Below are 19,284 nucleotides of genomic sequence, written 5' to 3'. Positions count from 1 at the left end.
CCCTCCGAGCGCGGCGAGCGCAGCGCCCCCTGCCCGGCTCTGCGGGCTCCGCGGGCTCGGGGCTCCTCCGGGCTCCTCCGGACTCCGGGCGCCGCCGCCGCCGCCGCCGCCGCCGCCGGCCGGGCTCGGAGAGCAGCCGCCGCCGCGCCCGCCGCTCCGCTCGGCCGGCTGCCGCCGCGGGCGCGAGCCTAGGGCCGCCGCCGTGCGGCGCCCCGCGCGCGGCCCGCGCCACCTGTGCCGCCGCCGCCGCCGCCGCCGAGGGCGAGGCTCCTCCCGCGGCGCGCGGCAGCCTCAGCCTCCACCTCTGCCTCGGCGGCCGGCTCGGGCGCCTGGCTAGTGAGGAAGCGTCCGCCCCGCCGCCCAAACCTGCCCTGGGTGCCGAGCATGCCCAGTGCCGCCGCGAGAGCGCGGCGCTTCGCCGTGCGCATTCCACTTCTCCTGGTTTTCGCGGCAGCAGCAGCAGGAGAGAGGGGAGGAGGCCGCGGGTTGGGAGAGGGCCGAGCATCCTTGGGAACGCACGCCCTGGCCTTGAGATGGGTGGATGCTTGGGAACCAGGGGAAAGCTGGAAGGGACCTGGGAAGGCCTGGAACCCTGGGTTGGACCGGTTCTCAAAGGGCCAGTTTCTTCATTCACGTGCAAGATGCTGACACTTTATTGTGATGGGGCAGATGTCAGCCTGCAAACAAAGGGGCAGGGGTGGAGGGGTTCTAGAATAGCTGGTGTGTGCCTTGGAGGCGGGGGGCAAGCTGAATGTGCATGCTTCTGGATGGAGGTGGACGCTCTCAAATCCTGTGGTTCTAGAGCAAAGAAGGCAGGACATCCATCTGCCGTCTTCCCACATCGCCTGTCCAATCTTACTGTCTCTTCCAGTGCTTATATTAAACATGCTTTTCGCGGGTGGAGAGACATTCTTGTTAAACAAAATCCCTCTGGTTTTGAATCTGGAATGTATGTAAACTTCCGGCAAGAAAGACCCTTGTCCAGTCTGGAACTTGAATAGATTGCAAGGACAAATTCCCCTCCTCCTCCTGCGCCTCCCCTTCCTTCTTCTTACTTCAGCACCTCTGCCGCGTTCTGCTACTCCTCCCCTTCCCCGCTTCCAGGCTAAAATGGAAACCCTCACCTGCGTCTTCCTCCATAGTCTTCCTATACACCCTGCATTGTTCTCTTCATTTTCAGATTGGTTTTCTGTATCACCTCGTGGTTTGACAGCTCACTGACTCCATCGGGACTTCTCTGCTGTGAAATATATACAGCAAGTAGGATCACTGTAGCGAACAGTGAAAGTCTTGTTAGAAAACAAGAACCATGTCATGTACAAAAGAAGTCCTCTGGGCCTTCACCTGTGTCCCTCTGTTTCAGAAGTCATGTCGGGGCTCACCCCTGCTGCAGTTACAAGTCATGGGCAGACAGAGTGCATCCTGCCCGGGGCCAGGGCCAACGCTTCTTCTAATGATGCCACAGCTCCCCATCCCTGATGCTGTAGGTCCCAGACTGTCTGAGGTTGTGAGCTTTTCCACTCCACCCCTCCCCAGAGCTGAGACACAGATAAGCATGACACAATACAAGAAATTGTAACCAGAGGGATTTGGGAGCTTATGATTTTCAGTAACAAAGTGCTTCTCTTTTGTGTCAGAAGAGATTATCCAACAAAGTTAAATGACTTGAATATTTATCCGAGGCTATTCCCTATTATACTTTGGAGTAAGTTAAAATATAATTTGAAGTAAGAGCAAAGGAGAAAAGTTGTAGACAGATTAAATAGGTAGAAATCAATGCAAGGAGCAGCAGATTAAGCAAAGACTTTTGACAACCAATGTTTGCTTTTAATCCTCCTACACCAGAGCTGGACATGCATATGCAGGCTTGGTCTCACCTCCAAAAGTAGTTGTCTAGCCCGGCTCCCAGTTTTAAAGCTGGCTCCATATTAAAATACTCCTGACTCTTGTAAGAGAAAACACTGCAGGGCCATTTTTCAGCACATGTTGAACTATATTTCAGTTCTCAGAAAGGCAGTTCAATTACCATGGAGTACTTGGTAAAAGACAAATTAGCAGCACTGTGTCCATTAGGCCACATTATATTTTAAAGGATGCTCTTTGTTTTCACCTTAGCTTTGGTCACATTTTTGGATTTTTTTTTTTAACTTGTATTCTTGTTTGCATCTGTTAACTCAAGAAGTCATTTGGGACATGAGGGGCAGCTATTGAAGGGAGGTCAATTACTCTCTGGATTAAATTTGAAGTACGTGCATAGATACCATCCAGATCAAATATACATGTCTTTTGTGACTATATGGAATGAGTTGAGAAAATAACTTTCTAAAGTTTCTAGAGTTATTTTTGATATGAGCAATGGCAAACCCTATTCACTAATTGTTCGCCTTGGATATGACCCACAGACTTCTTAGGAGGATGCGCGAGGAGGGTATTTAGGGAAAGCAGTGATGGCCTATACCACTTTGATTTAATTTGCACTATGCCTGATTTCACTGGGACATTTATGATTTCTAGTCTTCTAAAATAATTTGTAACTGAAGATATTATTAAATGCACAATTAGATAATATTGAAAAATAAAGTAAAAGGAGCATGTGTAGTGTGAGATCTTGGGACGACTCACTGCTGCCATCTTTTGCCTCCTGCTTCTGATAGTTCCTGTAAAAAGGAATATTCTGAATTCCCTAATTTACTAGAAGACCAGAAAGTTATTAGCTTATTATATTCAAATTATAGCACTCAATACTAGATGAGAAATCTTTTGTTTCTTCTGTTTACGTGTCATTAGTTATGTAATACAGAAATGACATCTAAATACTAAGTGCTGTATCTCTTGATTTTTCAAATCACTTTTGAAAATATTAAGCAAATATATTTTTATATGAAAGTTTCACTTAACTTTTAGAAATAAGATCTCATAACTAAAAGTGTTTTTATAAGTTCATGTATCATATTTTACAGCTCAAAATATGGCAATTTTAGAAGAGAAATGACCTTGTTTGATTCAAAGCAATATAAACATAGCGCTGTATCTTGCTACTGAGGTTCAAATAGAAGATAATATTCCTGAAATTTTTAAAGTGAATGATTTATTGATAAACAAATGGAAATTTTTCAAGTTGGGAAATTAAACTATTTGATTGTTGCTGTCCAGAATTTAAACACGGAGAGTAATGATGTTTCTTCAAAGCTTACAATTTAAATTTTAAATCAAATTCTCTAGAATAGTAATGTAGAATTGTTATAATAACTATATGTGTGTGTATATATACATATATACGTATGTATATATTTGGGGGCTAATATTGGTCAAAAAGAGATGCATTTGTTACTAGAAAATGTTACTCTGTTTTTAAAGACTTTCAAAGTAGTTAACTAATTTGAATTAACCATTTTAATTAAGATCATTGATAGGTCATTTCACTGTTTGATTCAAAACTTCACAATTTCACGCAAACTACTTTTTACTACAGCTACTACTCATATGATGGTGTCATTCATCCATTCATTCATTCACCAGCAAAAGTATGTTGAGCATCTACCGTGGTTCAGACACGTAAAATTTTGGTGATTCAATAGCAAACAATAGACGAGAAGACAAAATCCCTATCCTCATGAAGTTTAATTATAAATTGGGGTTATTGGGTGATAGAAGAAAAAGAAGCACACTGAGGAGATAATCGCACTCAAATATCATTTCTTTCTAATTGTCCATATGCTTTAGGGTGTTGACAATTCTTTTATTCAATTCCTTTTCTTCTGTGTTCTCTCTTCGTTTTTGCCTCTTCAAGGGATTTTTGCTTATTGTGCCAGCACATAGGTAGCATGATGAGGAAATAGGACCCAAAGTCCTGAAGCTAAGCAAGGAGAGGGATAGAGAGAGTGTGTTCAGTAAGGGCTGAAGCCCTTGGAGATAGAGTGGAACCAGGCGTGGACTCAATGAAGGAACTAAAGAACAGTGAGGTATCACGTGAAGGCCCCTGCATGTATGAGAAGTTATAACCTGGTGCTAAAATGTCTAAATTCAATGTAAGCTGGTCAGGCATTGAGAAGGTCAAGGATTATTGATCAGCAGTGGACAGTGGATCAGAAGTATGGGTCAACAGGCATTGATGAATTACAAATACAGAGAGAAGACATCAAATTATGGAATGTGAAGTTGGGCACAGAAACCTGATAATAGGCAGCAAGGAAAAATTAACTTTATGCTATGATTTCTCAGCAATGCTTATAGATTTAATGGACTTCTAGAGGATGAAGAAATTGACTCCCCAATTTGACTGGCCTGATGCCGACAGAGAAGACTAAGAAGGAGCAAGTGCATGAAATGAGATCCAAAGAGTGGAAGAGAGGAATTCTTATCAAGGTTCATCCAGATAAATTTTAAGGCAGAGTTGATTTAGTATGAAAATTTCATTGACAAAATTTCAGTTTTTACACCAAACATCTAGGTCAATGGCTCTTAAAGGAAGTATTACTGCCTCCTCAGGAGGTATTTTAGAAAAGTGTGAGAGTGTATTTTCTTATTGACACTAGCATTTAATGATCACAAGCCACACATTTAAAACATTCTGTAACATATAGGGCAATCCCACAGGGGGAAGAATTGCCCGTATACTTCACAGCTTTCAAGGATCCCGCCAATCATCCATGGCTGTTAAGGATCTGTTCACAGGTATCTAAGCCTACAACATTATTCCATTTTACATATAAGCAAGAAGCATTTTTGCATAGTTTTAATGTACATTGAATTTTGCAAGAATGCCACTAAAATATCAATTACAAAAAATATTTAACACTTTTGTTCAGAAATTTCCCGAGGCTTCCTCATAAGATTAAGAGCAACATCATCAGTAGTATGCAACTCAGCAAAAGAACACTCATGTATCAGATGGTTGTCATAGCCATTACCTTTACTGTGTTTCTAAGTATAGGGGCAAGTCTCAGAGTATTTGGTTAGCTCTTCTAGCCTAGTTGTGACCAAGCGCTAACCCAAAGAAAAACATAATTATTTTATTCTCAATAACTTTCCTTGTATTTCTTCTTTGTATTTATGTTAAGGTACTGTGTAGGTCCTTAAAAATCAATTAATATCTTTGAATTTCTTTTCAGGATAGCAAAGTATTACACAATACTTGTTATAAAAATGGGGCATTGGGTTTGAATAGGTTTGAGAATGAAACACCTAAATGATTCACTTAAGAAAATCAATAGCATCTATTATGATCATGTATACTGTAGTGCCAAGAAGGAAAGCTGGGTTCATTAACAAGTTTGGACCCCACCACCAATCCTTTACAATCAGGTAGTCTGTAAAAAATAACAATAATGATTAATCACATATGCAGTCCTCAAAAGTGGCCTGCATGTTCTCTATGTTTTGTCTGTGTACATGGAATATGTACGTGGCTAGTAAGGTTTTATATTTCTTGTAGTCACATTCATTTTGTTAAATATAGACATATATTATTTTTAAATGTATTTATATTATATATATTATAATATAAATGTTTTATCCTTGCAGAATTATCAGGGATAAGGACTTCTTAACAAATTTTCCAAATAATTGAACATTAAGTCTGTGTAAATATTTTGTTGAACATTTGGTTTGGCTTATTATAAAAGTAACAAATTCTTATCAAAATTAATTAGAAAATTCAAAAAATTATGAAAAAGAAAAGATCATAATCTCATGACCCAGAACTAAAACAGTTTGGTTTAGCTATAGGCCACAAATGTTCATCCTCTTATTCGGTTCAAATTATATTCCTGTAATTTTCCCATTCCATTTTTTGTGGCTATGCTTTCCTATTCTACGGTTAGATGACTCTATTTATAGCCAACTTTCTATTTTGTGCATTTTGGCTGTTATTACACGATTTCTCTCATGACAATAAAGGTTCAATTAAGATTCTTTTCTCAAATTGTTTGAATGATAAACACTCAGATTGAAAAATGGACGAAATTTCTATTTCTGGATAAGGTGGAATTGCTTGTGTCAGCCCAACGCTTCTATTGAAAATAATTAGAATTCTTAAATAAAAAACAAAAATATTTCCCTAAAGTATCAGTAATCTGCTGAAGCAAGAATAACTAAAGGAGCCACAATTCCAGACAGAGGAGGATGTGGAGAGTTGAACTGATGCTGTATATCTGCTTTTCCCTGGAAAACTTTGCCAATTCCAGAGCAGTGAAAGAGCCTGAGTTTTGAGACTTTTCCTGGGCAGAGGGCCATGTTTGAGACACAGATGCAAGTAGAGGTTTTTCTGGTCTCACGGGGCTGCAAATTAAAACCTAATCAAGATCCCAGTTAGAAAGAAGAGACGAAGAACTGAGGCTGAAACATGGATGGTTTTCCCTTCAAAACGTTTTCTAATTTCTGAAGCTGCACAGAGCTAAAAAGTTAAAGCAAAAAGCTTCTGAAAATCAGAATATAATTTTAACAGTCTGGTTGCGCAGAGGAGAAAAGCATTTGCATCAGGACATTTCTGAGCCAGCGGCCTTGGGAAATACATCAGGTTCTCAGTTAAAAACTCTAGAAGGTTGCTTCCTTAGAGCTGGGGAGAGCAGAGGTAGATGGACACTTATCAATACTGTGGCCCCAGCTCAATTCAGCTAAGTCCCTGATTGGATTAGAGGTGACTGGGTCATCTATTTGCCTAACAGAGGAAAGCATGAACCCTTTCAGGCAAACTTCTAAAATTTTTTAATATACAGTGTTCAGCATTCAGTAAAATTTATCATGCAAGGATAAGAACAAACTAACAACCAATCAACAAAAGTATAATAGAAATAGACCCACAGGTGATCCAGATTCTGGTGTTAGCAGATAAGATATTTGAAATAATAATGATCAATATGTTCAAGAGCATATAGGAATGTAGGAAAAGATACAAAAAAAACATGAAAAGATGGAGAAATTCACCTGAGAATTAGAATCTATGAGAAAGAATTCACTGGGAATTCTAGAAATTAAAAATGTAATAACTGAAATTAATTTTAACAATAAATTTTATTTAACCCATTGTATACAAAATATTATCAAGTGCACCTGAAACACTTGATAAAATCAACATATGCTGGATTATAAAGCAAGTCACAACAAGTTTGAAATGATTGAAATCATTCAGAGTATATTCACAGACAATAGTGGAACTAAGTCAGAATTCAATAACTAAAAAGAAATAGAAAATAGCAAATTGTCTTGTTAGGAACTTAATCTATACTACTTCAAAGTAAATCTACTTAAGAAAGTTGAATTATTTTCACATAAGTGATAAACAACATATGTACATCAAAACCTGAGTTTTGTGAGATGCCACTAAAATAATCTTTATAGTATCTATACAATCTATTATGTCATTTATAAAATATATGAACTACAACAAGTTGCAGGTGTTGGACTGCAGTCAGTGTAAGGCTGCTATCCTTGAGAGAAAGGGGGGATACAAAAGATGCCCTACTTTTACACAGGCTTTCTCCCTAGGAACATTTTCTGAGGTGTGGTGCATTTATATAGAATGCAAGCAAGAGCAGTAGTTTCACAGGACAGAGAAGGCAGAGATTAGGGTTTCGCGTTCCTAAGGAGGCTGTGATTTAGGAGAGACGGTACCAAAGAAGGAGGAGCCATAGATGGAAATCCAAAGTTTCCATAGAGATCCCACTTGGGATCACTTGATCAAATCCTGGATTCATGGGAGTGGAACAAGACTCTACAAAGCTAGGTAGACAGCTGGGAGGCAGTGAGCTGAGCAGAGATTTTGGAACTTGTTCAATGCTATGGAGACTTTGATGGTCAGGCCTAACCAGATTAGGGAATCATTATGAACAAGTCAAAGACTGAGTCAAGTACCAGAAAGGCCACCTGCCAAGAGTGTGTGGATTGAATTGTCTTCCCTTAAAATTCATATGGTGAAATCCTCACTCCCAGTGTGACTGTATTTAAAAGTAGGGCCTTTAAAGAGGTAATTAAGGTTAAATGAGGTCATGGGGATGGGGTCCTAATTTAATAGGACTGGTGTCCTTGAGAGAAGAGGAAGAGAAACCAAGGATGGGTATACACAGAGAAAAGACCACGTGAGGACGTAGTGAAGGTAACCATCTAAAAGCCAAGGAGCGAGACCTTAGAGAAACCTGCTGACACCTTGATCTTGGACTTTCAGCCTCCAGAACCACAGGAAAATAAATTTCTATTGTTTAAGCCACGCAGTCTGTCGGATTTTGTTATGGCAGCCCTAGCAAACTAATACAAAATGTATATCCGGCCACATTTCTGGATTGAGGGTTACAACCTAGAAGTATGAAAAAAAAAAAAAAGCTGTAATAGACCTCTTTGAAAGAATCCCCAAACCAAGGCCTGACAGATCAGTATATTCCACTGATACTTTACTGTCTGCCAACATAGAACTCAATACTTTTTCAGGAAAAACAATGTAACCCGGCGCCTCTTCAAAATATTATCTGAAATTTTCAGAACACAATTAAAAAAATCACATTCAGTAACCATACAAAGAAAGAAGGAAAAGGATTCGTCATAATACATTTGTTGAAAACTAAAGATTTTGAAAAAACATCGTAAAAGCAGCTAGAGAAAGACAACACATTACATACAGGAAAACAACAATTGGGAAAACCCATAGATTTCTCAAAAGAGGTTATGGAACAAAATGCTTAAAAGGCAGAAAGAAATGAATATCAATCCAGAATTTGAAACCCATTGAAAATATCTTTCAGACATGATAGCAAAATAAAGACATCCTCAAATGAAAGAAAACAAGTAGAATTCATTCCTAGAAGTCTTGCTGTAGTAGAAAAGCTGAAGGAAGTTCCTCAGGCTGAGAGGAAATGCCAGCAGAGGAAAACTTGGAACTTTAGGAAGTAAGGAAAAGCAACAGAAATAGTAAATATCTGGATAAACATAAAAGACTATTTTCTCCAGTTAAGTTTGGTCAGATATGTATGGCTTTTAACAACAAAAATTTTAACATTTTCTGGTGTAGCTTTTGATTTACATAGATATAACACATTTAACAACTATAAAATAAATGTCAGTTTTCGCTAGGGTAAAGAGACTTATGTGGTTGCAAGGCTTCTGTATCTTCACTGAAGTGGTGCATTATTTTCTCCAGCAACCAATAATAAAAATAATACAAGGAGATATAGCTAGACACACACAATATACAAACTTAAAATAGACCCTTAAAAATATTCAAGTAATCCAGAAGGACCCACAATGAAGAGTATACAACTATGTACCAGGGGGGCTTTGGGGAGAAAAAGGAAAAAGTAAAAAATCTTTAAAAATATTCAAGTAATCCAAAACAAGGCAGGCAAAAGTAAACAGAGGAATGAAAAAGAAGGGACAAGCAGAAAAATAAAATAAATAGGTAGATCTAAATCCAGCCATATTAATGATTATGTGAAACGTTAATGGTTTAAACACTCCATTTAAAAGGCAGAGATTAACAGAGTGAATAAAAAGGAAGATCCTACTTATGATGGCTACCAGAGGCTGAATACAAAATCACAAATATATTGAGAGTAAAGGGTGGAAAAAGGATCTACTATGCAAAAGTAAGCAAAAGAACACTGAGGTGTCTAAATTAATATCAGATAAAAAAGTTAAAGAGAACTTACTGAGATAAAGAGGGACATTGCATGATGATAAAAAAAGATTAGGATTGAAGGAGTGAAATGTCTATCATTTGTAAGGTTGGCAGAGGGAGAAATTTGGAATGGGGTGCTGGGAAGGAAACTCTCCTCTTATATCACCGTCATGTTATGGGGGATATAAATTTTAGGAAAAAAGCATATATGGAAGCTGATTATATGGAAAGTGACTTCTTTAAACCGAATGGTGCCCTAGGAAAGTCAGTGCGTACCACCAGGAATAAAAGCATCTCAGGTGGGGACTGCTGGTTTACCCAGTGAGCTTCCAAGGCATTTTTCAGGTCCCAATTCCTAAACTGGTTGGTGGGTAGATGGATGTTTGTTATTTTATTCCTTTTAACTTATAAATAAGATATATCTTAATTTAATCTAAAAATTACTGATTTTGCGTGTGCTAATGGAATATTTATAATAACTACATATAAATATGTAAAATATATAAAAATATTAAAATGTAATCACACAGGGGCCAGCACGGTGGCATAGTGGTTAATTTCATCTGCTTTGCTTTGGTAGCACAGGGTTCGCTGGTTGGGATCCTGGGCACAGACCTACACATTGCTCGTCAGGCCATGCTGTGGCAGTGTCCCACACAGAAGAACTAGAAGGACCTTCAACTAAGATATACAACTATGTACTGGGGCTTTAGGGAGAAAAAAAAAGAGGAAGATTGGCAACAGATGTTAGCTCAGGGCCAATCTTCCTCACACACACACACACACACAAAATGTAATCACATAAGTGAATTTAGTAATAATAGATATAGCAATTAAAACAAGCTTTGCAATGCCGACATTCCCCTATCAAATTTACTAAGTCTTCTTCACTCATAATATTCAGTGTTGGTTGGAATGGAGAAATGCTAATGAAATGCACTTTGTCATAACTCTTTTAGTGGTCAGTTTATAATATATGTCAAGATTGTGAAAAACATTTCAAACTTAATCTATGTTATGTAAAATATTTTTGGAAGACATATTTTCTTTTTATTAAGCAAAGCATAGGAAACACAGTTAAACCTTTCGTTCTAACTCAGAGCAATAACATAAATGTTAATGTACTAAGATGCCACAATCGTCTCAAGTATCATTGCAGTGCCTCCCACCCCTTACTAAATGACCCTAGTCACTGAACATTTAGCCGTAACCAAGCAAGAGCTTATCGATATATGTTACTTGAGGACACACACACACACACATGCAACACCAAGATACCTATCTCCTTTTGTAACACAGTCCTTACCCTGGTACAGATCAAGAGACTTCCTTAAAGCTTTCCTATCTTTTTTTTTACAGGACATATAGTAAAATATTTTGCAAAACACTTCCAGACAAAAAAAGAATGAAAAATACTGAGCAGGATAATTTTGCTATGAAATGGATTTCTAGGGTTGTTCAGTAGATAGAGGTCAACTTGAGAAGAGGACTCAGTGATTTGTAAGTGGCCTTGCCTTATTTCATCTTTAAGCTGATAAATTTAAATGAAGGCACAGAAAGCATAATATCATGTTGGACATGCAAGAAAAAGTCAAAGAATTGGAAGACAGCATAAAGTCTCAAAACACACTTCAGGAGATTAGTGTAGTGGTCTAAAATAACAAAATGAAACGCATTGGAGAGAAATATAAAGTCTTTCCCTTAGATTACAACAATGGCATGAACAAGTCCAGCTGGGAGGCTGTAGATTCTAGACAGTGATGCCCTGTTGCTCCCAGTCCTTGGAACATGAGTGTTCCTGAAATCAGTTGCTTCCCACCCCATTTGATCTGTTTAGGGAAATTGCCTTCCAGCGCCTTCAAGGGACGATTGGATTTCCTAACTATTACAAGCTGCTCCTAATTCTATTCCACTTGCCTGGAAAGCTATCTTCATCCTAGTATCATTGAATACAAAAATTAAGCACCAGTTACAATCTACTATGCATATCAGACCTCTGACACCACCCGGAACCCTATTTAGAGTCACCTTAGTTGTAACTCAGCACTGCCATCCCCAACTGCCACCTAAAATTCAGTCCCACTCGTCATTTTGCTTCTCATTAATTGTCACCCTCTCACAATTCTGTGTATTCTTCTGGAATTTTTGGCTTCACACAATTCAACCCCCCTAAATTATTATTTTTAATTAGTTTTAATTTTATTATTAAAATTCATTAATTTGGACTTTTCTCTTTTTTTGAGGAAGATTAGCTCTGAGCTAACATTTGCCACCAATCCTCCTATTTTTGCTGAGGAAGATTGGCCCTGAGCTAACATCTGTGCCCATCTTCCTCTATTTTATACGTAGGATGTCACCACAGCATGTCTTGATAAGCAGTGTGTAGGTCTGTGCCTGGAATCCAGACTGGTGAACCCTGGGCTGCTGAAGCAGAGCACACGAACTTAACCACTATGCAAATGGACCAGGCCCTGTACTGACTTTTAAGAGACTTCTTCTCAGGTTGACATTATCCATCAAGTTCAAGTTTTATAATTCTCACTCTTTTCATATGATTTATCCTTGCTCTTCATTAGTCATAAATTACTCATTTCTGCACTGTTTAGCTATCAGTACACTAAAGTATTGGAAAAAATTAATTTCAACTTTAATAGCTAAAGTTACAGTAGCTGTTGCTGTAAATCAAGAATATTCAACCAAATTTTCTTTCTTTATCTATAAACCAGGAAGAGGGCACTCACCAAGAACACCACCATGCTGCAGCTCTGATCTGAAGTCCTGGATCACAACCCTGATCTTGGACTTCTAGCCTAAAGAACTATGACATAAAAGTTTGTTGTGTAAGCCCACCAAACTACGGTAATTTGTTATAGTAGCCTGAACTGACTAAGCCAGCGGCCATATTAGATCTACTCCTTGTGTTGTAGAAGTAGATTAGAGCTCAAAACCCTTCCCTCTGTGGGGAAACAACATAAGCTAAATTGATTACATGCGGGCAAAAGTAGAATTGGCAGCAAAGATGCTGGAATCACGCTGTGGGTTCAGTAAGGTGATGCTACTTCAGGACCTTACGATGTTTCCAATCATTGTCTGCAGCTGGTGGTAATATGGGGCAGCCTTTCTGCTGGGAAACAATTCTCCATGAATCTTTATATGATTCTGCACAAGCAGGGCTTTCTGAACAAGTTACTGGCAACCTGGGTTAAAGGATGGTTGCAGGGAAAACATGCCTGGAAATTTAGAGATTTGGTATTGCCCCAGAGCCCTATACTTACATTCCAGGTTAGAGACTGTCTCCTCTTCTCCCCAGAGACAATTTGTTTACATTCCAGAGCCAAAGTGTCTCTCTCTCTCTCCTAGTTCCCCCCTCTCTCTCTGTATGTATGTATGTATCTATCTATCTCTCTGTTTGGAGAGGATATGTGTTAGGATAGCCACCCTATATATGTTCTGAGTTTCATAACTTTGAGGTCTCTGCATGTGCAGATGATATCAGCCAAGCTTGCATTGCCCCCAGGGGAATTGGGGCATGGGGAGCCAGCACTAAGATTACTTCATTTTCTGACCCAGAGACCTTGTATTTCTTGTCAGGATAAATATAGATATAAAAACATAAATTCATATGATGATTGATCTGAAATGTCTCCAAAACATCAAACTTTAAAACTTGAAGACAAATTCAGTTTAACTAATCTGGATGGACAGTGATGAATGGTTGAGGACCATCCTCAATGCAAAATATTTATGATATATTAGTTGTACCTTGGGCATAAGTGTGGGATTAGTAAAATATGTAATCACTGTTGGTTCTTTTCCAGAGATTATAAGTAAAACATACTGGGAAGCATCCAGCAGATCAGAAAGTGAAGTGTGCAGAATGTGAAAGAATCAGTCAACATGATGACGGTGTATGACAAGTTTGTGTACGATACAAGACTTTTGGGGGACGCTTGCTGAAATGTTCCCAGCCCCGCTCCCCTGATCCCAAATTCATATGTGGAAGCCCTAAACCCCAGTAACTCAGAATGTGAGTGTAGTTGGACACATGGTCTTCAAAGAGGCCATTAAAGCTAAATTGAGGACGTTAAGGTGGGCCCCAATCCAGTATGACTTGAGTCCCTAGAAGAAGAAGAGATTAGGACGCAGACACACACACAGGGGAAAGACGGCTGTCTGCAGCTTAAGGAGAGAGGTCTCAGAGGAATACAACCCTCTTGACATCTTGATCTCAGACATCAGCCTCCAGAATTGCGAGAAGATGCATTTCTGTTGTTAAGCCAGCCAGTCTGTGGTACTTTGTTACAGCAGCCCTAGTAAACTAATACAGTGTATATGAGAATATCTCGTACCCAAATCTAATTATGTTTTCTCTGCTGTTGGTCACCGAACCCTAAAGAAAGAGCCAGGGATTCTGAACCTCATGCACTGGGAGCAGTTTGGGAGTCCTGAAACAAGGCAGGACAGCCCTGAATGATGGAGACTGAGTGTGATTTTTTTATACAAGAATGTTCCCCATATTGATTATTCTTAAGCCTAGCCTGCCATTCACCTGATTGGAACGTTCTGATAAGCTCATGTGGTTAGAGCAGATCCTGTGGAGAGTGGGACGGTACTGTCCACTGAGGCATGGATACCTGCTGCTGTTCGGTCAAGTTGAGTCTTAAGCAGCCTGTTTCCTTCCCCACCTGCAGTGAAATGCAGGATTTGCAGATCAGTGATCACTAGTGAGAACCCCATTAACAAATGCTTTCTGGTACAAGAGACAAGGGAGAAACTTTTGGGAAAGTCAAGCAAATGACGCACATATAATTATAAATTGGGGCATGATAATTTTACTTTCATGTAAGAGAAAAATGGATTCATAAATCCCACAAATGGTTACCTGATGTCCAGAAAGTAGAGTAATGTTGAGATCAAATAGAAATCTGGGAAAATTGGGCTTTAGCCGCCAGATCCTGTGGTGTGCAGGGAAAATAGCACCGAGGGAGGGTTAGGATTAGAAGACCAAATGTGACCGAGAAGCCCGGATCACACAGTCTCAGCATGAGGCCGCAACCTGACTAAGTTCTCCATGTGGTTCTAACACTGGAGTTTGCCTGTGGATTTTCTAAGTGGACAATTGTAATGTTAACAAATAGTGACAGTTTGGAGTCTTCCTTTTTGAAACCTTATATATTTTTTTAATCTCATTGCACTGAATTTTATTTCCTCTAAAATTTTGCCATAAAGTATGATGTTCCCTATAAGATTTTTCTATCAGATTTTTGCATTATGGGCTCATAATTTTCCATTTCATTTCTTCGTCATTTGTCTTTGTGTAGAAATTATGCCTGGGCCAACACCGATGCTTCTTTAGGATCCAGGCCAAAGTTCTAATTTTTTTCTTTTGGAAAAATATTTCCTGACGTCTTCAGGAAAATCCTACATTTTAACAAATTAAAGATTTTTAACTAATTTCTCATGTGTATATTTAAGATTTTTAGCAGTATGTTGCGTGTATTTATATTTGTGTTCCTGGAATCTCAAAATGTCCCAGAGTATGATAGACAACCTACCTTTACTTGTTGAGTGAGGGTAATGAGGAATTTGTTCAGAGCAATGCACGTTGGAGTAAGGGGTACAATACTCAAGGTAATTAGATTTTCCACTTCATAGGGAGGAGGACTTTGAAATATGACCTTGGTTCTTTTTGTGTTTGTTTTGCACTTCTCTTTTGGGCTTGAAAAATGAAACTCCGGGTTTTCAGAGTTGGAAAAAAAAGCCTATTCATTCTTTAGTAGCCACTAACTCTCTTCACACTTTTTTCTACAAAATTGTTTTAAAGAAACTTCACTGTTCAAACCTTAGTCATATCTGACCCCAAGGAATAATCATGGGGCAAGGTACTACTGCTCAGGCTGCTCGTGAGAGTGACTGCAAATAAGGCGAACCGCTTGTCAGATGAACTTGTAGGTAAGTGGTTCCAGTGCTTTGTGCTCGAAGGGGTTTTGTTTCAAAGCCACACTGAAGACTGTCAGCGCATCACTAAGATGACGAGTGCCAGAGCACATTCACATTTTGGAGATAATGGGGTCAGGGAACTTGTTGACAAGGCTCCCCTTTGCGATCAAAGGGGAGTATATTTATTGCATCCCAACTCTTAGTTGTGCTAGTGTAAGAGGATGAACTTGTAATGCCATCCCTTATCTTAGTAGAAGTGTTATCTGGAAGCCTGACCCCATATGTGCATGCAATTTTTAACACCAATTCTCTGTAATTTGGAGAATGGCTTTTGCAGGCCTTACCAATATGAAATATGAGCCTCCTGCCTTGAAATATTATGTATTGCTGGAGTAAATACCATATGGGTTACCAAGAGAATTTAGAAGAATTAAGTTGTGCTTCTCTTATATAATCCTGGAAGTTAGATTTTCCTTTGAGCTAACAAGTTTTTCCAAAGGCTTTGTGAAAACTCACAGACCTAGATACCCAAAATTAATTTTACTGAATATAAATTATACCTTAAGAGAAAAAAATACAGAGTTAAATATATCCAAGAAAATATCAATATTTAAAACATATTAATAAAATCAAAGCTTGCGTATTTAGGGATTTCCTGCTATTCACTGTGTTCCTCCCTACTCCCACTGTGTAGCACATTCCCTAACTCTCCTAATGATGGAAGGCAGTGACCCCTGCCAGGGTAGTGACTCTTTGTAGTGGGTGACTAGTATCCCCCAAACATTCAGGGCCACTTAGAAGCTCAGAATGTGACCTTATTTGGAAATGGAGTCTTTGCGGATATAAACAATGAACTTGAGATGAGGTCAGACTGGGTTTGGATGGGCTTTAAATCCAATGGTTGGTGTCCTTAAAAGAGGAGAGAACGCACAGACGTATACAAGGAAGAGGCTGTGAGAAGATGGAGGCAAAGATTAGAGAGATGCAGCTACAAGCTAAGGATTGCGCGGAGCCATCAGAAGCTAGGAAGAGGCAAGGAGAGATTCTTCCGTAGAGCTGTGAGAGGGAGCCCTGCTGAAACCTTGATTTCGGACTTCTAGACTCCAGAATTGTGAGAGGCCACATTTCTGCTGTTTTAAAGTCACCAGCTATGTGGTAATTTATTATGGCAAACCCAGGAAACCAATACACCTCTCTTCTTGCCCCAAGGGCATGGGAAACTAACTGGCTGTGTCTCCTGGTGGAAGTATTCCCTCTTTGGGACCAGGGCTTCTAAACCTGCAGAGCCCAGCATTACAGGGACTGAAACACAATTTGTGAAATGAGACTATCCTGTTTTCACTCCTTGACTGCTGACCCATGTATTCTTCCCAGGGATGCAGCAATATAAAAGCCTGTAACTCAAGTCTGTGCTGTGTGCTGAGATAATGGCACCCATGCTCAGGGCATTTCATCTCTGAGCTGGCACTCCAGCTGTCCCACCATCAAGCCATTCCATCATTCTCTCTGACCAGCCGCCTCTGGGTGGTGAGTAGTGTGATAAAACTGGTCAGTCCCATGGAAATGGTCCTATTCCTGCACCTCCTTTGCCATAAAGTGGATGCAATGGTGAGACATGACGTCATGTGGGATTGCAGGCTGCTAGAGTGGTACTGACTGAGGCTCATTGAGGATGTCAAAAAAAAAATAGAGGCAATGAAGCATTTATATTAAAGTATTATTTTGCATCAATAATAATTTAAATTAAAATAATAATATGATTTTTCATAAAATGTGTTTTCATTGACATTTGACAACAAAATATAAGATGTTTATATTACGACTTTAGTTGTCCTATTATTTTGTGCCTATGTTTACTCCCTCTTGTTGGCCCACTGTTAGAAGTGTCATTATCTTTATTATAATAATCATCATCCAAGAGTTTGATCCGATCACAGTGTATGGGGTACACCCTTGTCTATGCTTATGAAATGAAACTTGTTTTAATTCAAGTCAGTCAACATTTATTAAATAACAGTGGTATGGAGGGGGTGGGGAATTGTCCATTTAAACAGTTCTATCATTAAAGAAAATAAAATAAGTTCTATTGGTTATATTTTTCTGTATAGCAAATTGTCACAGTATTTTGTGCCTTAAAATAACAGTAATCCTTTATTGATCTGTTATAGTTTCTGTAGGTGAGGAATTGAAGGGGAGTCAGAAAGGACTCTTTATCTCTTCTCTGTTCGTGGAGTCCCTGATGGAAGGTGTGAAGGCTGGGGGCCAGGACGATTTGAGGTTTATTCAGCCATGGATCTGGGTTCGATGCTGGCTGTTAGCTGAAACCATAGCTGGCACTGCCAGCTGGGACACCTCCATGTGGTCTCTCTGTGTGGATTGAGCTTCCTCACAAGATGATGGCTGGTTCTCTGATAGAGTGGAGTGACAGCACGAGAGAATGAGAGAGAAAGAGTGCACACTTGAAAAAGCCAGGAAGAAGCTGTGTTCCTTGAGTGATCTTGCTCAGAAGGTAAATAGCATCACTTCAGCCACACTCCATTCGTCTAGAGAGTCAGAGCTCCCATAGTTTCAGAGCAAGGAAACAGACCACTCTTGTCTGTGGGAGGAGTGCCTGTCCCACTGCAAGAAGAGGTGTGGGATAGGATAAAATATCTTTGTGGACATCTTGGAAAATACACTGTGCCATAGGGATGAAAGAACTCACATCGATGTGCATTTGTTGTGGGCCTGACATTATACTGAGTGTTTTGAGCATGTTTCTCATGGGACCCTGACAGCACTTCCATGAGACAAATACTGTTATCCTTTTTTGACCCCTGCATTTAGGCAAAATCACATGTAAAGATACACTCACATAAAAATATCTGAAGTTGCTAAATATTTTGCTTTCCAAGCCTCTTACCCATGAAGCCACTGGAGCTTCACCCTTCGTAATTCCTGTTCACATCGTAAGGAGGCAAGACATAGATGTTGCAAGTGTGTTTATGACCAATCCTTACTTTTTTGTTTTAGATTGACATTTTTATTAACTTCAATATGTGTGTGTGTGGCGAATGATTGTGTTCATGATTTTTTTCTTGGAAAAGGAAGAGGAGTTGAATTAAAAATCACATTTTTGTCAGGGATGCCATTAAACAAGACTTTTTTTTATGTGAGTCTGATTAAAATGTTTGTTGCTGAAGGGAATTAGTTTTTAATTTCACACAATTATCCTAGAATGTTTCATCTAAAAAGGATACTATAAGTCTTTTGGGTAAACTCCCTTATTCTGCATCTGAAGCCTAAAGAAGATGATCTATTTGTCCAAGATCACAAGTTAGGACGAAACCTCAGACCCAAGGTTACGCTTTAATTGTAACTTATTTTTAATTTAAACAAATTTAGATAAATGCAAGTATACTTTGAGAAAACCATTGATGCTCACACATGCCCCATTATTTGCTAGATCCACTATTAAGTAATAGAGGGCACTAGTTGAATGATATTGTCTGCCATCAGTCAAACAGATTATGTAAAACTCTTAAAAGTGGTGATAACAGCAGAAGGTTACTATGGAAATAATAATGATTTGCTGTTAATATTGTAAATTTCAGCCGGAAATTTGATGCATCAACATCATATTTAAAAACCAGAATGTCACTGGAAGTTCTGTAAATAGTAAGCGGTCTAAATTTGCTGAAAAAAGGAAAGCACATGCATAAACAGATATTTCTGAACATTGGTGCAATTTCACCAGAGCC

Source organism: Equus przewalskii, chromosome 20, assembly GCF_037783145.1.
Source record: "Equus przewalskii isolate Varuska chromosome 20, EquPr2, whole genome shotgun sequence".
Taxonomy (NCBI): domain Eukaryota; kingdom Metazoa; phylum Chordata; class Mammalia; order Perissodactyla; family Equidae; genus Equus; species Equus przewalskii.
This window is presented reverse-complemented; position numbering follows the sequence as displayed.